The 20,619-nt window shown below is 33.5% G+C and overlaps 1 long non-coding RNA gene across 1 annotated transcript; it reads left to right on the top strand.

Moving 5' to 3' along the window:
• The first annotated feature begins 14,531 nt into the window (after positions 1-14,531).
• Positions 14,532-16,140, top strand: LOC133034013 (uncharacterized). The gene is made up of 3 exons (XR_009685988.1): positions 14,532-15,070; positions 15,173-15,242; positions 15,971-16,140. It is a non-coding gene; the product is annotated as an uncharacterized LOC133034013 (long non-coding RNA).
• Positions 16,141-20,619: the final 4,479 nt, after the last annotated feature.

Here is a 20,619-nt window from a genome sequence, read left to right as displayed (position 1 = left end):
TTGGCAGAAGGCAAATGACAAAGCTCTATACTTTATGCTTTCTAGCATGGTTGACACCCTCAAAACTCGGTTTTCTAAAACCGAGAAGGCCGCCGAAGTTATGACGAAGTTAAATGAGCTATTCGGTAAGGCATCACTTCGGTCACGCTTTGACGCGACTAAGAAGTACATTAACGCACGGATGGAACCTCATCAAAACGTGCGTGATCATGTTCTCCTCATGTCCAAGCTATTTCCAAGAAGCCCAGGATCATGGTGCCGAAATGGACAAGGCTACTCAAGTAAGTCTTATCTTGAACAAATTGACTCCGCATTTCTACCATACACATCAAATTATGTCATGAATAAGAAGGAAATTGACTTTCATGAATTAGTCAATGACCTTCAAACTTATGAAAATTTGATTGGAGGACCCAAGAAGAAAGGGAGTAAACCTCATCCTGGTAATGGTAATGGGACGATGAAACCCGAAGCAAATGTCGCCCGCTTCAAAGCCCAAATCGAAGAAGAAGTGGAAGAACACCAAGAAGCGAACAAAAGTCATGAAAAAGACTGCTCCTTCGGTGATGCTACACTTAAAGGAAAGTGTTTCCATCGCAATGAAAAAGGCCATTGGAAACCCCAATGTCCTAAACTTCTTGCAAAGAAACAAGGTATTTCCTTTCATAAACTTTAAGAGTTTTAGTGAATTATTATCCAATTGGATTTATAATTACGGACTAACTTTGTTTATTTGTTTTCTTCTTCTTATAGGCCAAGCTACTTGAACTCAATTGAGTTGGATCGGCAATTTGGACCAAGGGTGAAATCGTCCGGATGAAGATGAAGCTCTTCAATTTATTTTTGAATTAATTGTTTTAGTTTAAAGACAATTTGGATTTCAAATGTTAGTTAGGGATATTTATCCTCCGTTTCTCTCATATTGTTGCAATATTTTTTTATTATTAATAAAGTTTTATTTTTTTTGAAATTCCCTATTGCAATTTATGAGATTGAGCTTCATTTAATTCTATCTTCATCAATTATTACCACATTATATTTATATGTTTGTATGTGTAAGTGTTTTTATTATTGATACAAATTCTATAATATTTACAACTCTTCATAGAGTTATATTATATAAACACTAGAAATTATTTCTATGTTTATCAATAATTGTTCATTCTCATACAATTATTAAGAATTTGTTTAATAAAAGGATCTTATGATACGATAGGGGTGGAGAAAAGTTAAGAAAACTATGCGGTTCAACGATCTTTTATATCTAATGAACTCGGATAGTATTCAACTCCACATAAACTCTATCACACTTAGAGAATCATGATCTTTACAACCTTTAGGGGTGGATCATAATCTCTATATACTTAGGGGTGGAGGTTATCCATAGTACCCTATATGTATATTCTTAGGGGTGGAGTCTATTCCAAAATTCCCTATGAAACACATATCTTGTTTAAACATAGAAGTAATATAATGAGTCAGCTATTGTCAATATAAATTCTTGATCTTGATTGTATGTTCCATTTCAATTTTACTGTTGTAAGTAAGAGTTTGATACCTTTGAAAGTTCTTTGTTAAAGTTTCACACTACCTTAATTGAGTGGGAGAATTTTAAAGTTCTATACCCATCTTCATTAGGTTGATAATTGTGATAGGTACTTAAGAACACTACTGAAAAGCAAATCTAACCATTCACATGGATAGGTATAGCTTATCAGAATTATGAGAATAAGATAAAGAACTCTAGTTCAGTCCATTCAAATGACTTGAACATAGAATTCTTAATCCTCATAAAATTTGATGGTATCTTAATTTTGATTACTTTATCTCTGGCATGTATTTTTCACTTCAAATACTAGTCTGCTATGTTGATGACTTAGTCCTCTCTAAACAATCAGAGGTTAAAAGTATTATTTAACCAGACATCTGCTATTGAGTGGGAGCTATCTGAGATGTAATCAAATAGGGAACATTAGAAGATATTCAAGAAAGATTTATGAAAGTGATCTATATGTCAGATATTAAGGAACTGTGTATCAGTTGTCTTTGTATCACACCATCTAATTTCGAAATTCTTAAGATGGTGTTTACTTTGGGGGTGGAGGAATTATTGTATAATAATTCAAGCTCTACCAGAGAAGAACTATAACTTGGTCTATTCGAAAATACCAGAAAGTTATATCACTGAAGAAAAGTCTACACTGTATTATCTCAATTACATATTTTTCAATATGAGAGATATGTCCTCTGTTAATTCAGATGTACTTTTAAAACAGTAAAGATTTCAGTATCCCTTGATGAGTAAAGCATATAGTAAAGGATGTTTCATAAGAGTATTTATGAACTAGTTTCCAGAAGTTTGGGTGGATTAAAATACACTACACTTGATCTGAAGATCAAGACATCAGATTGACCAATTTGCGCAGTTTGTTTTATATTAGTGCAAGTGGGAGTTTGTTAGGTTTTATGCCCTAAATAAAACTCTTTACAATCTGATTAGTTATCAATATAAGAAATTTGAAGTGATTGATGTTTGCATGAATTTTACATGCTAATGGTTTAATATGTTTAATATGTTTATTACATTCATACACACAAAATCGGTTAAATCCGGATCATATGTTTATTCACAATTGCGTATCGTCAACACGGTGGAATGTGATTGTGATCATATGAATCAAAAGTTTTGGTCCTGTTTCATCGTTGTTATTGGATTTACACTAATGTGATAATCAGCGATGATGTGTACTTACACTTGGAGTAAGTGTTATGTTCTTTCCAGGACATTAGCAAAGTATACTAGTTTCGAATGTATGGAGTATACATTGGACTGGACCGATATTGCAACTAAGTTAAGATATTACAAACTTACCGTTATACATATCTTTCCAAGTCAATATCCGTAGTTGATCTTAAGATTGAAAAGAATCTAAATCCCGATATGCTTGGGCTCAACTCAGAGTGCTATTCATGTTCTTTGATTTATTAGTTAAGCCTACTTTTGGGTCGGGGTGATACGTATATTTTGGGAACATGATAGTATGATTGAGTGGGAGTGCCGAACATAAATATGGAATCTATAGCTTCTACTGGTGTATAGAAGTTAAGTGATGATTCCCTTCGAGCTTAGCAAATAGAAGTAAATGGATGAGCTCTTGTTTAACTGACTAATTATTAGATCATTAAACACCATTTACAGGTAGCTAAGTGTTTTAAGGGGCAAAATACATTGAGGGGTGAGAACGGTAAAGAAATCCCATCTCGATGTAAATCATCTATATAGAGGATCTTTAAATCACAATAAGATTATAACAATGGTTAAATGAGATAGTATATTGGTATCGTGAAACATACAATATGCTCTATATAAGTCTGAGAGTGCAATTCTAAGTTCTAAGAGTGGATTCAACGAAGAATTAATAAGTAGGAATTTACTTGGTAAATTTGGTTCACTTATTGGAAGCTCAGCATATAGATCCATGGTCCCCATTCTAGTTGAGAACATTCTGCTTATAAGACTCATTAATTGATTCGTGATTGATCAATTATAATTCTAAAGTTAGACTATGTCTGATTTTATGAATTTTCACTATTCAGGGGTGAAATTGTAAGGAAAAGAGTTTTCTAGGTTTATTTATTTATTAATGGACTTTATATGTCTAATTAATAATTAAATTAAATGACAATATTATTTAATAATGTATTTTAATTATTAAATAATTAGTTTTGGCATTTAAAAGGTTAGAATTGGAAAATTGGCATTTTTGAGAAAATAGAGATAAAATTTGATAAAATTGCAAAATTAAGTGGGGCCCATTACAACACCTATGGCCGGCCACTTAATATGATTTTTCAAATTAATATTTTCATTATTTTAATGCCAAATAAATCCTAACCTAAACCTAGTAAGTTGCCTATAAATAGAAAGTGATGGCTCATTCACAAAACAAGTTTTCAATAAGCTTTCTGACAGAAACTTCTCTCTTCAGAAAAACTGAGCCTTCCCTCACTCTCTACCTTGGCCGAAACCTCTCTCCCTCTTTTCCTTCATCTTTTTCGTGACCCTAGTGAAAGAGTAAGTGCCCACACACAAGAAGCGATAACTCAATCATAGATTGGAAGACTGTGAAGGATCAAAGCTTGAAGAAGAAGGAGATTCGGGCTCAGATCTTGATTATACTCGCGCGAGAAAGGAATCAAGGGTTAGAGATCTGAGTGGAAGGAGACATTTATTCCGCTGCATCAATGTAAGGTTTTCTTAACTTTATATGTGTTTATTTTATCGTTTTAGAAAGTTCATATTTAGGATGTTAATAAACATACTTGTGAGTAGATCTAAGATCCTGGTAAAATAATTCCCAACATCGATATATATTATGGTTGGTACAATTTGTATGTTGTATGTTGTATGATGTATGTGGTGTGTTTTATGTTGTATGTTGTATGTTGTATGCTAACGTATCAGGTACAAATGAGGGGCCATGGTGGGGTATGATACAGGGTAAGGCTGTTGAATGTAGAGATACCCTACCCTACATTTGTCTGATTCGTGTATGACATTGTTATGGTGGGGTATGATACAGTGATATTACTGTTGAATATAGAGATACCCTATCCTATAACAATGGTAGGGCTACATAGGCCCAGGTTATTATATGGGCAGATTAGGCCCAGGATATTGTAGGGCTGTGCTAGGCCCGGGATATGTAAGTAATGGCTATGGTATGCCAATGTTATGGTAAAGACATGATATGATTGAAATAATTTTTATATGTTATTGCTATGATTGTGCTATGAGTATGATGTCAGGGTTGTGATCCCTACATATATGTAATGGTTTCGTTTAGTATAAATATATGGTATATGATATAGCTTTCCATATCTGGAGTTATTTAAGTTACAATTATGAGCTAAGGTATATAATATTGTTAAGACTGGATACGTTAATATTATAAAGAATCGTATTATTGTGAATTTTAAGATATATTTAGTGTATTGAATGCTATTGTATGTTAAGCATTTCCTTACTGGGCTTTTAGCTCACCCCCTTACTTTCCCCCTGCAGGCAATAGACAGGGAACATTGAATGTAAGTTTGATGAGTTGGGTCGATTACGAGTATGTATACTGCGAGGGGCTATGGACGAGCAAACAGTCTAGAACGCCGGTGGAGCCTTGGTTTTGTTGTTTTTTTTATAGTAAAGTAATCTCAGCTCAGTGGGGTGTTACAAATTTTTTTTTTTTTTGCACTCAACTACTTATTTTGTTTTTAATATGAATGATCATTCACCTTTTTGCATATTTATTGTAAAACCCACTGTGTATTTCCAAACAGCTTTGAATCTTTTTAATTAATGCATCAAAATTAATATTTTGTAAAATAAGGCAAAATATTGTAAAATATTTTGTATTGTATAATTTTGTAACGTCCCCGCTTCAAGCCTCCATTGGGCCCTTACACCCACGGACTAATGGCTCTTATACACGGGTACGCCACTCTGGATGCTTCTTGGATTGATGACTGACCCTACAGACCGACACGAGTGTTTTCAGCGTGCTTTGTCCTCACTCGCACGCTTCCTGGGAAAACTTCCCAGGAGGTCACCCATCCTTGAAATTGCTCCAGGCCAAGCACGCTTAACTGTGGAGTTCTTTCGAGATGGGCTACCGAAAAACAAGATGCACCTTATTGATATAGGTAGTACCAATCAATCCATTTAAACTCTATTCAACTGTGTAGTCCCATACCTACACAGTCTTAGAATCATCCCACTTGACCTTCCCCAGGCGGTGTGAGATTGTACAGCTTACCCGGTATTTCCCCTTACGGATCACGGGACTACTTACTGTCACAATCACCCCCCCTTACGGGGTCTGACGTCCTCGTCGACCACACTTCCGGCTGGGTCAAGGCTCTGATACCATTTGTAACGTCCCCGCTTCAAGCCTCCATTGGGTCCTTACACCCACGGACTAATGGCTCTTATACACGGGTACGCCACTCTGGATGCTTCTTGGATTGATGACTGACCCTACAGACCAACACGAGTGTTTTTAGCGTGCTTTGTCGTCACTCGCACGCTTCCTGGGAAAACTTCCGAGGAGGTCACCCATCCTTGAAATTGCTCCAGGCCAAGCACGCTTAACTGTGGAGTTCTTTCGAGATGGGCTACCGAAAAACAAGATGCACCTTGTTGATATAGGTAGTACCAATCAGTCCATTTAAACTCTATTCAACTGTGTAGTCCCATACCTACACAGTCTTAGAATCATCCCACTTGACCATCCCCAGGCAGTGTGAGATTGTACAACTTACCCGGTATTTCCCCTTACGGATCACGGGACTACTTACTGTCACACCTTTTATGTCCTTGTAATAGAAAAATTTAGGTTACTCCATGTGAATGGATTAAACCATAGTTCTCTTGGCTTTTATTCTTAGTTTCTTATCTTGACAATCCATTACTTGTTTAAACTCACAGTGGATTTTCATCACTAGTGTCTTCCAAGTCATATGTAATAACCAAAATATTTGATTATTACTTTCTATTATGTTAGTTTAGATATCTCGATGTGGAAATAGTAATTGAATAGAATATGTTATTTCCTTGTAATTATTAGAAAATTATCCTTATGGAAATTATGTGAGATTCTGTAGTTATTAGAAAATATGGGCTTTAGTGTTTGAGTCCATTTTTAATTTTGGGCTTATTTAGTGGATATAGGATTTTAGTATTATTATTTTATAATAGATAGCTATATATAAGTTTAATTATTTAAAAATAGTAGTAACAGTAGCATAAAAATAAGAGTCTAAATAATTATAGTTATGAAGATAAATAGATAATCTATTAAGAGAAATATATATATATAATATATATATGTATAGGATGGGTATTGTCAAGTGGAGCGTGTGCATGGTAAGTAGTGGAAATTTAGATTATTTGCATGGCATTGATTGAGAAAAATGTGGTAGTGTTTTACTCATGGACATAATGAATAATATGAAAGAATTTAAATTTAAGTGAGTCATGATCTACACGTGGAGCAAGGGAGAACAAATTTCTCAACAATATTTCTAGATCATGGTTGTACATGCATCAGTCAAAGAGATTTGGGTGGGGAAGATTGATGAGTTTGACTAGGTAATTAATGGAGTTATGGTTCCCTTTTGACCGAGTATGAGGGAGAAGTTTGAATTTAAGTATTTTATGTTGTATTTTATGTTGTATTTAATTAGCTATAGCTAAATAGGAGGCACAAAATTGGTTAAATATTGGTGAGTTTAGTTAAACCTTAATGCTATAAATAGGAGCTATCATCTTGACATTTTTTTTCATTCACTAAAAGCCAAATAGCTATCCACCATACTCTCTCTTGCCATCTTTTATAGCCAATTACTTTTTTTTTTTCAAGAGCCAAAATAGCCATACACACCATCATAATTACTACAAGCTTTAAACACCAACGTCCTCTCATAAACATCACCATCATTATCCCATACATATATACATCCCCTTTATCATATCGACATCACTATCGCCACTATTTTTACATTCAAATTTTAGTGCTCAACTAGATCTCATTGGAAGCTAATTAAGGTATAGTATTCTATAATTTGGGTTGTAAATTCAAGGTTAATGTTTCGTATAAATATATATATATACTATTGTAATATGTTCTAATTAATAAATATGAAATTTAGGTTTTTCATAAGATAATTATTTCTGAAGGGTCACTTTCATTGCAATCAGGCTAGGACTCCACATTCGAGGTAAGGAAATTAAGTAGAAAAATATAAGTTTTTTGTATGTAATAACATTTATAGGAAGAATGTGAATAGCAAAAGAGAAGTTAGCTAAGGTCTTCTGCCTGACTCTTTATTGTTGGTTATTTAATGTACTGTATAATATATATTTAAATAATATGTTTATAAGATTCATGTTATTTATGTATGTTTACAGTATTAGAGCATTGCCATTGCTAAAGGTATATATTTAAATAATATGTTTATAAGATTCATGTTATTTAAGTATGTATGTAAATAGTGTGTTTATAAGATTCACATTATTTAATTATGATTGTTATGTTATTTAAATAATGTATAGTAGTTTGCCATTATTTAAATTAGATAGATGATAGTTTATGTGACATGGTTTGACCGAGAAGATAATGGTTAAATACTTGACTGTTGAGTCTATATGGTAGATAGGGGGCCATTTAGTAGTGGGTACGATTTTACTGAACCCAGCCCTCCGCCATTTAGTCCAATAGCTCGAGTTTATTTGCCAAAATTGGATTCGTGCGTAATCATTATTATGTGATTTAGCTTAGAACCTAGTTATTAGTGACTAGTGATATGATTAAGTTTATGTTGTGCTATCTGCCTAAATATGTGCATGTGCATATTAATTAACTTTTGTTTTTTTATTTATGTGACTACCTGACACACATTTCCTTACTGAGTTTAGTAGCTCACCCTTATCAAATTACTATGTGCAGACCAAGATAACTGAAAGTTTAGAAAGCCGGTGGCGAGTGGAACTTTGAACGCTTGTGTGTGTGAACTCGTTGAGGACCATATAACTGCGGGCGGTCTAGGGCGCTCTGTTTATTTATTTACGTTATTAAACTTATGTCGCAATTATTTTAGTTATTAATTATTATGTTTTTTTCTTACGAAAACTGGCCAGTTGTGAACATTTTCAAGTATTAAATAAAAATGCGACATTACGATTTTCCGCGTTTAACGCTTGTAAATAAAATTAATATTTTTATAAAAGTACGGGTGTTACAGTTTGGTATCAGAGCCACAGTTATATCGGTCCCGAACGTTCTCACAAGTTACACACATCAGCCAAAAAGTTTCCGCTTGCCACCAAGTAAGTCTCATTATATATGCTTGCATTTTATGTGTATTTTTTTTTTTTTTTGTAATTTCTAAATTTGCATTTTACTTTAAAAAAAAAAAAAACCTTAGTACCAATATCCAAGTTTAGGTACTACCCATATGAAATATTTTTTTTTAATACATATAAATATATTTCAAGTTAGTTTAAAATAAAATTTTTGTGTGAAATTTTAGAACTTGATTTTAGTTAGCACCATATGACTCTTGAAAAAAAAAATTATAGAAATTTTCTTTAAGTAATCAAAAAAAAAAATGTGTGTTTTATTATTTTATGTGATTATTTATTTTATCTTTGAATAAACAGAAATTATTTGTGAACTAGTTATGTAAGTATGGGCTTTTTTTAAAAAAAAAAATAGTGATATCTTATTTAAGTTTATCATCTTTTAGAGATTCTTAGAAACAAACAAGGAACATTAGGAAATAATGTCTCCAAAAAGATCAGTTCGAATCAATGACAATAGAAACATCCTCGTGGATGCAGCTCCAGCACCCGCAAGGGGCGGAGGCCGAGGTGATGGTAAACATGGAGGCCGACGTGGAGGCCACAGCGGTAGGGGAGGTAGACAAGGAGCATCGGTAGCACCGGTAGATGAAGTAGCACTCGAACAACAACAAGCACCTCCCAATGCTCAAGCTGAGATACTCCGAGAAAACACTCGTATACGTGAGGAGCTAACTCAAAAAATTGCAAGGCTACGAGCTCAGAATGAGGAGTTACGCCGGAATCAAAATCCACCCGTTAGAAACCTAGCTCTTCAACCAGCTGCATTGAATCCAGAACCAATACAACGTTTTGAACCTGTGTACGAGCGATTCAGGAAACAACAACCACCAATATTCAATGGGAGCTCGGACTCACTTGAAGCTGAGGAATGGTTGCGCTCAGTGGAGTCCATATTGGCATATATGGACCTCAGTGATAGGGAAAGAGTGTCCTGTGCTGCCAGCCTACTTAAAAAGGATGCACGGATCTGGTGGGAAGTAGTAAGACAGAGTCGCAACATAACAACTATGACCTGGTTAGACTTTGTTGATGTGTTCAACAGGAAGTACTACAGTGTCGCTATAATGGCTGCAAAAGAAGATGAGTTTATGAATCTGAGGCAGAACAATCTCACTGTCACGGAGTATGCTAGGCAATTTGACCGTCTGGCAAAGTTTGCACAAGAGATTGTACCAACTGAGGTCCTTCGGGTCAAAAGGTTCTTGAAGGGGATGAACCCCATGATTAAAAAAGATGTGAAAATCATGGTGGGGACCAACACAGTTTATGTTGAGGTGTTAGAAAAAGCTCTCGAAGCTGAGTTACTCGAAAATGATATAAAGAAGGAGAATGCTGCTAAGTGGGAAGCCCGAAGAAACAATGGAGGAAATCAAGAGAATAAGAGAAAACACGAGGGAAATCATAGTAATGATCGTGATAAAAAGGGGAAAGCAGTGGTCCAAAATAACAACAATGGGGTGAAAAGGTCCTATGTAGAATTCCCAATTTGCCCCACATGCAATAGGAAACATCTTGGGGAGTGTAAGATGAAGTCAGGGGTGTGCTACAATTGCGGGCAGCCAGGCCATCTGAAGAAAAATTGCCCAAAGGGACAAAAGAAGGGAGTGTTTGCTCTCACCAGAGGAGAAGCGGCCACTAGCAACACTGTTGTCTCAGGTCAGGTTTCTATTTACGGATTGCCTTGTAATGTTCTCTTTGATTCTGGAGCTACTCATTCTTATATAGCTACTAGGGTAATTGATAGTATAGATAAGCCATGTGACCTACTTAGATGTGGTATTGTGACGGAATTACCCTTGGGAGAAACCATGCTATCAACAAGAAGAATGTGAGATGTACCTATCATAATCGAAAGCAAAGAACTCATGGGCGACCTAATAGAGCTGGAAATGAAGGAATATAATGTTATACTTGGGATGGATTGGCTATCTAGTCACGGTGCGACAATCAATTGCCGAAAGAAACTAGTCGTTTTTGAAACAAAGGCTGGGGATCGGTTTATTTTCAGGGGCGACAAGCTGGCCCTGAGGACTCCAGTAATCTCTTCCCTAAAAGCTAGTCAGCTAATGAAGGCGGGCTGTCTGGCATTCTTGGTCAGCGTAGTGGATCGAGCAATAAAGACGCAACTAAATGTGGAGAATGTGCACATAGTCTGTGAATTTCTAGAGGTCTTTCCAGAAGATCTACCGGGACTACCTCCAGATAGAGAGGTTGAGTTCGTCATTGAATTAGCCCCAGGGACTAATCCAATTTCAAAGGCTCCATACAGAATGGCACCTAATGAGTTAAAAGAGCTTAAAATACAACTACAGGAGCTCTTAGACAAAGGGTTCATTAGACCGAGTTACTCACCTTGGGGTGCGCCAGTACTCTTCGTCAAGAAGAAAGATGGAAGTATGAGGATGTGCGTGGACTACCGTGAGCTCAACAAGGTGACCATCAAGAATAAGTACCCTCTGCCAAGGATTGACGATCTCTTTGATCAATGGCAAGGCTCGGCTGTGTTCTCAAAGATAGATCTAAGATCTGGGTATCACCAGCTGAAGGTCCAGAAGGAAGACATACCCAAGACAGCATTCAGAACACGTTATGGACATTATGAGTTTTTGGTGATGTCTTTCGGACTAACTAATGCCCCAGCAGCCTTCATGGATATGATGCATAGGGTGTTCAAGGAGTACCTAGATAAGTTTGTTGTTGTATTCATTGATGACATTCTTATCTACTCCGAAACTATGGAGGAACATGAGGAACACTTGAGGATGACTCTAAATTGACTTAAGGAGAATCAACTATATGCCAAATTCAAGAAATGTGAATTCTGGTTAGAGAAGGTGGCATTCCTAGGCCGTATAGTTTCCAAAGACGGAGTCGAGGTGGATCCTACAAAGATCGAAGCGGTCAGGAGTTGGCCAACACCTAAGACTGCAAGTGAAGTAAGAAGCTTCTTGGGTCTAGCTGGTTACTATAGACGCTTTGTTGAAGGATTTTCCAAGATCGCAACTCCTCTAACCAACTTGACTCGAAAGACGCAGAAGTTGGTCTGGTCAGAAAAGTGTGAGGGTAGCTTCCAAACACTTAAGGACAAACTAATAACAGCCCCTGTATTATGTGTTCCCAATAACAAGGATAAGTTTGTGGTGTACTGCGATGCATCGAAACAAGGGCTGGGATGCGTGTTGATGCAAAATGACAAAGTAGTAGCGTATGCCTCAAGACAACTTAAGGAGTATGAACAAAGGTACCCAACACACGATCTGGAGTTGGCAGCAGTAGTTTTTGCGCTAAAAATATGGAGGCACTATCTCTACGGGGAGAAATGTGAAATTTATACCGACCACAAGAGCCTGAAGTACTTCTTTACGCAAAAGGAACTCAACATGAGGCAGAGGCGATGGCTAGAGCTTGTTAAGGACTATGATTGTGAAATCCACTACCATCCGGGGAAGGCCAACGTAGTAGCAGACGCGCTAAGTAGACGCAGTTATGCTAGCTTGGCAATACTGGCACAAATGGAGAAGCCCCTACAACAGGAACTCCAAAGAAGTGGTATAGAGATCATTACAGAAAAACTAGCTAACCTAACCATTGTCTCAACGCTGCTACAGGAACTTAAAGATGCACAGATTGTTGATAAGTTCTTACAGAAGAAAAGAGCAAGCTTGCCAGAGACGGAGGCAGAAGATTTCTCCGAAGGTACAGATAGCATGCTGAGGTATAAGGGAAGAGTGTGTGTAGCCAACGACAAAGAGCTTAGAAGAAAGATCATGATGGAAGCACACACTACACCCTACTCAATGCATCCAGGGTCAACCAAAATGTACAATGACTTAAAAACCTTGTATTGGTGGCCAGGGATGAAGAAGGATGTAGCTGAATTTGTAGCTAGATGCCTCACATGTCAACAAGTTAAGGCTGAACATCAGAGACCAGCAGGGATGTTGCAACCCCTGGAAATCCCTGAATGGAAGTGGGAAGATATAGCCATGGATTTTGTGACAGGACTACCTCGAACAACCAAGCAACACGACTCAATTTGGGTAATTATAGATAGACTCACAAAGTCAGCACACTTTGTTCCAGTAAAGTCTACTTACAACACAAAGCAGTATGCTGACTTGTACGTACAGGAGATATTGAGGTTGCATGGAGTTCCAAAGACGATACTCTCTGATAGAGGTTCAGTATTCACGTCCAAGTTCTGGGAGAGTCTACATAAGGCAATGGGGACGCGATTGAAATTAAGTACAACATTTCATCCCCCAAACAGATGGACAATCTGAACGCACCATCCAAATACTCGAGGATATGCTTCGAGCGTGTGCACTGGACTTCACTGGCTCGTGGAGCAAGTATTTACCCCTAATGGAGTTCTCCTACAATAATAGTTATCAAGCCACAATCGGAATGGCACCATATGAGATGTTGTATGGACGAAAATGCAGGTCACCGCTTCACTGGGATGAAGTTGGAGAAAGACGCTATTTAGGTCCAGAAGCAGTAAGAGAAGCTTCAGAAGCAGTTGAAAAGATACGGCAAAGGATGCTCACCGCCCAAAGTAGACAGAAAAGTTATGCAGATTTGAAAAGACGGGAGGTTGAGTTTTCTATAGGGGACTTAGTGTTCTTGAAGGTATCACCTATGAAGGGGATTATGCGTTTCGGAAAAAGGGGAAAGTTAAGCCCAAGATTTATAGGTCCTTTTGAGATACTGGACAGAGTTGGTCAGGTAGCTTACCGTTTGGCCCTACCGCCAACATTAGCAAAAACGCATAATGTTTTCCACATTTCCATGTTACGTAAGTATGTACCTGATCCGACACATGTGCTTAAATACGAGAACTTGAACTTGCAGCAGGACATGAGTTATATGGCACGCCCTGTGCGCGTGATAAAAAAAGGAACAAAAGTCTTACGGAATAAGACTATACCCTTAGTTAAAATCCTGTGGAGTGATAGTTCTGATAGAGAAGCGACATGGGAGTTGGAGAAGGACATGCACAATCAGTACCCCGAGTTATTCTCAAGTAAGTAAATTTCGAGGACGAAATTCCTTTAAGGAGGGTAGATTGTAATAACCAAAATATTTGATTATTATTTTCTATTATGTTAGTTTAGATATCTCGATGTGGAAATAGTAATTGAATAGAATATGTTATTTCCTTGTAATTATTAGAAAATTATTCTTATGGAAATTATGTGAGATTCTGTAGTTATTAGAAACTATGGGATTTAGTGTTTGAATCCATTTTTAATTTTGGGCTTATTTAGTGGATATAGGATTTTAGTATTATTATTTTATAAGAGATAGCTATATATAAGTTTAATTATTTAAGAATAGTAGTAACAGTAGCATAAAAATAAGAGTCTAAATAATTATAGTTATGAAGATAAATAGATAATCTATTAAGAGAAATATATATAATATATATATGTATAGGATGGGTATTGTCAAGTGGAGCGTGTGCATGGTAAGTAGTGGAAATTTAGATTATTTGCATGGCATTGATTGAGAAAAATGTGGTAGTGTTTTACTCATGGACATAATGAATAATATGAAAGAATTTAAATTTAAGTGAGTCATGATCTACACGTGGAGCAAGGGAGAACAAATTTCTCAACAATATTTCTAGATCATGGTTGTACATGCATCAGTCAAAGAGATTTGGGTGGGGAAGATTGATGAGTTTGATTAGGTAATTAATGGAGTTATGGTTCCCTTTTGACCGAGTATGAGGGAGAAGTTTGAATTTAAGCATTTTATGTTGTATTTTATGTTGTATTTAATTAGCTATAGCTAAATAGGAGGCACAAAATTGGTTAAATATTGGTGAGTTTAGTTAAACCTTAATGCTATAAATAGGAGCTATCATCTTAACATTTTTTTTCATTCACTAAAAGCCAAATAGCTATCCACCATACTCTCTCTTGCCATCTTTTATAGTCAATTACTTATTTTTTTTTTCAAGAGCCAAAATAGCCATACACACCATCATAATTACTACAAGCTTTAAACACCAACGTCCTCTCATAAACATCACCATCATTATCCCATACATATATACATCCCCTTTATCATATCGACATCACTATCGCCACTATTTTTACATTCAAATTTTAGTGCTCAACTAGATCTCATTGGAAGCTAATTAAGGTATAGCATTCTATAATTTGGGTTGTAAATTCAAGGTTAATGTTTCGTATAAATATATATATACTATTGTATTATGTTCTAATTAATAAATATGAAATTTAGGTTTTTCATAGGATAATTATTTTTCAAGGGTCACTTTCATTGCAATCAAGGCTAGGACTCCACATTCGAGGTAAGGAAATTAAGTAGAAAAATATAAGTTTTCAGTATGTAATAACATTTATAGGAAGAATGTGAATAGCAAAAGAGAAGTTAACTAAGGTCTTCTGCCTGACTCTTTATTGTTTGTTATTTAATGTACTGTATAATATATATTTAAATAATATGTTTATAAGATTCATGTTATTTATGTATGTTTACAGTATTAGAGCATGGCCATCGCTAAAGGTATATATTTAAATAATATGTTTATAAGATTCATGTTATTTAAGTATGTATGTAAATAGTGTGTTTATAAGATTCACATTATTTAATTATGATTGTTATGTTATTTAAATAATGTATAGTAGTTTTCCATTATTTAAATTAGATAGATGATAGTTTATGTGACATGGTTTGACCGAGAAGATAATGGTTAAATACTTGACTGTTGAGTCTATATGGTAGATAGGGGGCCATTTAGTAGTGGGTACGATTTTACTGAACCCAGCCCTCCGCCATTTAGTCCAATAGCTCGAGTTTATTTGCCAAAATTGGACTCGGGCGTAATCATTATTATGTGATTTAGCTTAGAACCTAGTTATTAGTGACTAGTGATATGATTAAGTTTATGTTGTGCTATCTGCCTAAATATGTGCATGTGCATTTTAATTAACTTTTGTTTTTTTATTTATGTGACTACCTGACACACATTTTCTTACTGAGTTTAGTAACTCACCCTTATCAAATTACCATGTGCAGACCAAGATAACTGAAAGTTTAGAAAGCCGGTGGCGAGTGGAACTTTGAACGCTTGTGTGTGTGAACTTGCTGAGGACCATATAACTGCGGGCGGTCTAGGGCGCTCTGTTTATTTATTTACGTTATTAAACTTATGTCGCAATTATTTAAGTTATTAATTATTATGTTTTTTTTTTTTACGAAAACTGGCCAGTTGTGAACATTTTCAAGTATTAAAAAAAAATGTGACATTACGATTTTCCGCGTTTAACGCTTGTAAATAAAATTAATATTTTTATAAAAGTACGGGCGTTACATCATAAGAAGTGAAGTTCCTAGAAACTCTACCATTAAACCAAGGTACCGTAAATTATGTCTAAGAAAACTAAATGGTATTAACCTCTTTGGTTGTGACAAGACAACAGAGGCAGTGGGATCATCATATAAGATGATAGAACACTTTTGGAATCAAGAAATAAATATCTCCTTTATTTGCTACTTTATTTTCAGACTTAGTCATTTTCTTAGAAAGGTAGTATTTGTTTAAGCAAACACTTTCTTATCTATTGACTATGGGATGGTCCACCCCTAATCACTTAGAATAGCTAACAAACATGCAAACCATGATTAACAGTTCTAGCTTTTCTTAAGATTTTGATTAGGTCATCCATGAATCTAGTAATGATTTACATTAAGTATACAACCATTACATCATTCTGAAATTTTATTACCATAGAAAGACTTAGGCAACAACTAGTAACTAATCATCAATATGCAAATCGAAATTTCTGGGGAGGTAAGTTTGGATATAATTCAAAAATCAATTTAATGATCTTTGAACTGCATATCTACTAACTATTTCTCCACCCCTATCAGTTCGTAAGATCTTTAACCACTTACCTTAATGGTGTTTAACCATTGCTAGAAATTAATGAAAATTTTCAAACATTTCAAATTTCTTTGCATAAGGTATAATCTAGAGTGATCGTATTAAGAATACAACGAAAAACTCAAATCCACCCCTGAATGTACATCCATCTGGGAATGAGATGAACTTACTTTCAGTGGATATAGGCATATTAACTCTTTGCAGAGATTGATCTTGTCAAAACCACTATGAACAAGATACAAATGCCATAGATTAAAAATGTGTGGTTGTGTCTTTTGACGACTTAGCTTTAGTTACATCAAAGAGTTCATAGAATAGTGCAAGTAGATCCTGGTCACAGAATACTAAACTCATATTCCATACAGTTTGAATCCATTGATAGAAGATGGATATTAAACACTTGTAAAAGTGTAACTGTATTGTATTCTGGAAATAGAAATATAAGAAAATTTCTATTTGGAATCTAAAATTAAAGTCAAAGACTTAAATTTATACCAAATATAATGAGTAATTCTTTCTTGGACCACCACTACTAATATAAACTCTAAGTCAGATTTGCCCATACAAGTATGAGATATTTAAGATTGAGGATTTATATCATTTTAGGATAGAATTTTGGGAAAATAACAAAAAATGTCATTCAATTTCTTAAAAAAAATAGAATGACATGAAATGATATATAGACCATTCATCCAATGATATGTTATTGAGCTAATTCGAAATGAATAAGCTAAGAGGAATTAGGATAATTTCGTTTATAAATAAGAATCCAACGATGCTTCGATTAGCAAGAGTCAAAGTAATCTTATTTATACAATCTTCTTGTTTCATATTGTAAAAATACTAGTCTAAGGTGTCATCAATTGATGAACAGCTAGATGTTGCATATACAATATTTATCTTTCGAGATCTAACACTATTATGTATGTCTAATGGTGAAAATCCACTAGGGATTTATCTCATTAGATAAACAAACCAAGTTAGACCAACAATGAAGATTCGAAATTAAACTACAACTTAATAATAGAAAATAACATGGTTCAATATAAATTCATACACAATTTAGAAATTATTAAACATATAGCAAGTAGGAATGACAAGTGAAAATACTAAGACATACAATCCTAAATAATTTTCAAGGTTTTCAACAAACTCATATCAGTGTCCCGTTTAGGCGAGAGTCAAAGCTACCATCCATTGAATAGAGTTGTCAGCTCATCTAAAATGTTAAACATTCTAGCAACCTTTTATTCTATCAAGATTGGAATTCAGCGTTGTCCCGTTTAGGCGAGAGTCAAGGCAATTCTATCTTATGAGCTTCCACCATTGTTTCATAATTTGCAAGTCAAATACGGTCGCCACCATTAGGGTGATCCATACCATATAAAAAACTTACAAACTACTTATCTTTTGAGATTAAACGGTGCGAAATTGCTAATGAACGTTCCTCCATTAGGGAGGATTACTCACTAAAACAAACGCGATGTAAAACCAACAATGGAGATCGAATATCTTAATAATAAAGCTCATTATTTAACATATATTTTCATTATTATTTATAATAAAATGTATTCATTAAATATCGAATTTAGAATTAAAATTCTAAATTAAAATTTAATTTAATATTTATAAAATTATACTTAAATGGTGATTAAAATAAGTTGAATTATTTCCATCTTAGTAGTAATTTTGATATATAAATATTAAGAAAATTATTTAAGTTGTATTAATTTAAATTAATTTGCAACTCAAAATAAATTTTCATGAGAATATATTTATTGTATTTTGAAAAAGAAAGTAGAAAAACTTTATATTTTCGAAATACTTAAATAATAATTACTTAGAAAAATACTTTGAGCAAAAATATCACCTATCTAGATTTTCCTTTGACTAATTAATTCAATTTCTAATAATATATTTTAATTCATTTATTTTAAATTAATCAATTAATGAAAAAATCATTGATTTAAGTTGGTCAAAAAATTAATTAAAATAAATAATTAATTTACAACTTAATCTATTTTTCAAGATAAATTCAAAATCATGTTGCATTATGAAATGCAATTTCGAAAATTGATTAATAAAATAAAGAAAAAAAAATATATTTTGAAAATTATTTAAATTTAGTTGAAAAAATAAATTTCAACTAAAAATAATTTTCTATTTAATTAAATGTCATGAAAAAGAAATATTTAAGTATCATGATGAAAATCAACTTAGATATTTAATTTTTTAATTTAATTAAATGTATTAAATTCAAGAAATAAATAATTAAGTGTAGAGAAGGCTTAATTATTAATCTCTATTTTAATACTAGGAAAAATATACTTAAAATAAATTGTACCAAAATTAATTGTTTAAATAATTAATTTCACAATGTATAATATTTTCTTATTTAATATTAGAAATAATAAGTAGTCTAGAAATAACTATCTAGAAAATATCTTATTTGACTAAGTATCTTTTCCACAAAATTTGAAAAAATATCTAATTTAAGTTGTATTAGAAAAAAATCTAGAACTTAAATATTTTCAAATTTAAATTTAACTAAATATCAAAAATTAAGTTGTAACCACTTAATTTGAAAATATTCCATTTTAAGTTAATATTTGAAAAAATATCAACTTAAAATATCTAAAGAATCTTAATAACCAATGCCTAAAATTCCTCAACTTAATTTTGAAATTTTAAATCCAAAAGATATTCAGATTTAAGCTGATTAGTTATAGATAACTAATTTTCAACTTAAATAGGAATATTTAATGAAAAATTTAAATTAAGCTTCAGAAAGAATCTAGTTGATCATAATTCTATATTTAAATAAATACAAGAAAATACATATAATTTAGCTTAGAATAAAATTCTTTAAACTATGGTTTTCTTAAATTAATTTCAAAATAAATAAAATTAATTATGTTGCTAATCAATTTTATTAGGTTAAACTAATTTAATTAACCTAGTACAGTTATTCAAATCAGGCAAATGGGCCTTCACAATTGGGGTGGTTCATGTGAGGGGGTGTTGGGTTCAGTATGTCGTACCCAATTCTATGGCTCCCAACTCTCACACAAGGCCCAAAAGAGAGGAATTTAACCTTAAAACGAACAACTGTTATTAATTGAATAGGCCCAAAACTAAATGGGCCTAAATAAAATCTATCAAGAATTATGATATTTTATTTAGCAACAACAACCTATATGCATCTATAATAAAATTAAACACATAGATGAAAGAAGATTGTAAATATACCTGTTACAGATTATTTACTTGACCAAGGGAGCCATGAGTTAAAATCAGATTATTGGATTTGTCAACAAGTTAACCATGGCTATTTGCAATCAAGCAATAATACGTTTTAAAAACTTGCAAACAAGCTAAAAATATATACTCCTGCAACAAGGTTAGCTGGATAGTTGGATGTAGGATTTATTTAATTTTAAATAAATAATTTCAAAAAATTAATTAAATAAAAAAAAAATTATTTTCGAAAAGTAAGAAAATAAAATAAAATTTAAAAATTTCGAAATTAATATAATAATATTTAAAATTAAACCTACAATTTTGAAAAAATAGGTTTCAACCAACCTAAATATCATTTCAAAATTTGCTAACTACCTTTTAAAATTTAATGTTATTTTATAAATAAAAATTAAAAAAGATAAATAAATTTCTTTTTCAGATTTTATAATTTAATTTAAATAAATAAAATAACAAAATTTAAAAGTTAGCAAAATATCTTACATCTATTTAAAATTACATGATTATAGTTATCTTATTTTAA

The sequence above is a fragment of the Cannabis sativa genome, chromosome 2 (assembly GCF_029168945.1).
Source record: "Cannabis sativa cultivar Pink pepper isolate KNU-18-1 chromosome 2, ASM2916894v1, whole genome shotgun sequence".
In the NCBI taxonomy this organism is placed as follows: domain Eukaryota; kingdom Viridiplantae; phylum Streptophyta; class Magnoliopsida; order Rosales; family Cannabaceae; genus Cannabis; species Cannabis sativa.
This window is presented reverse-complemented; position numbering and strand designations above follow the sequence as displayed.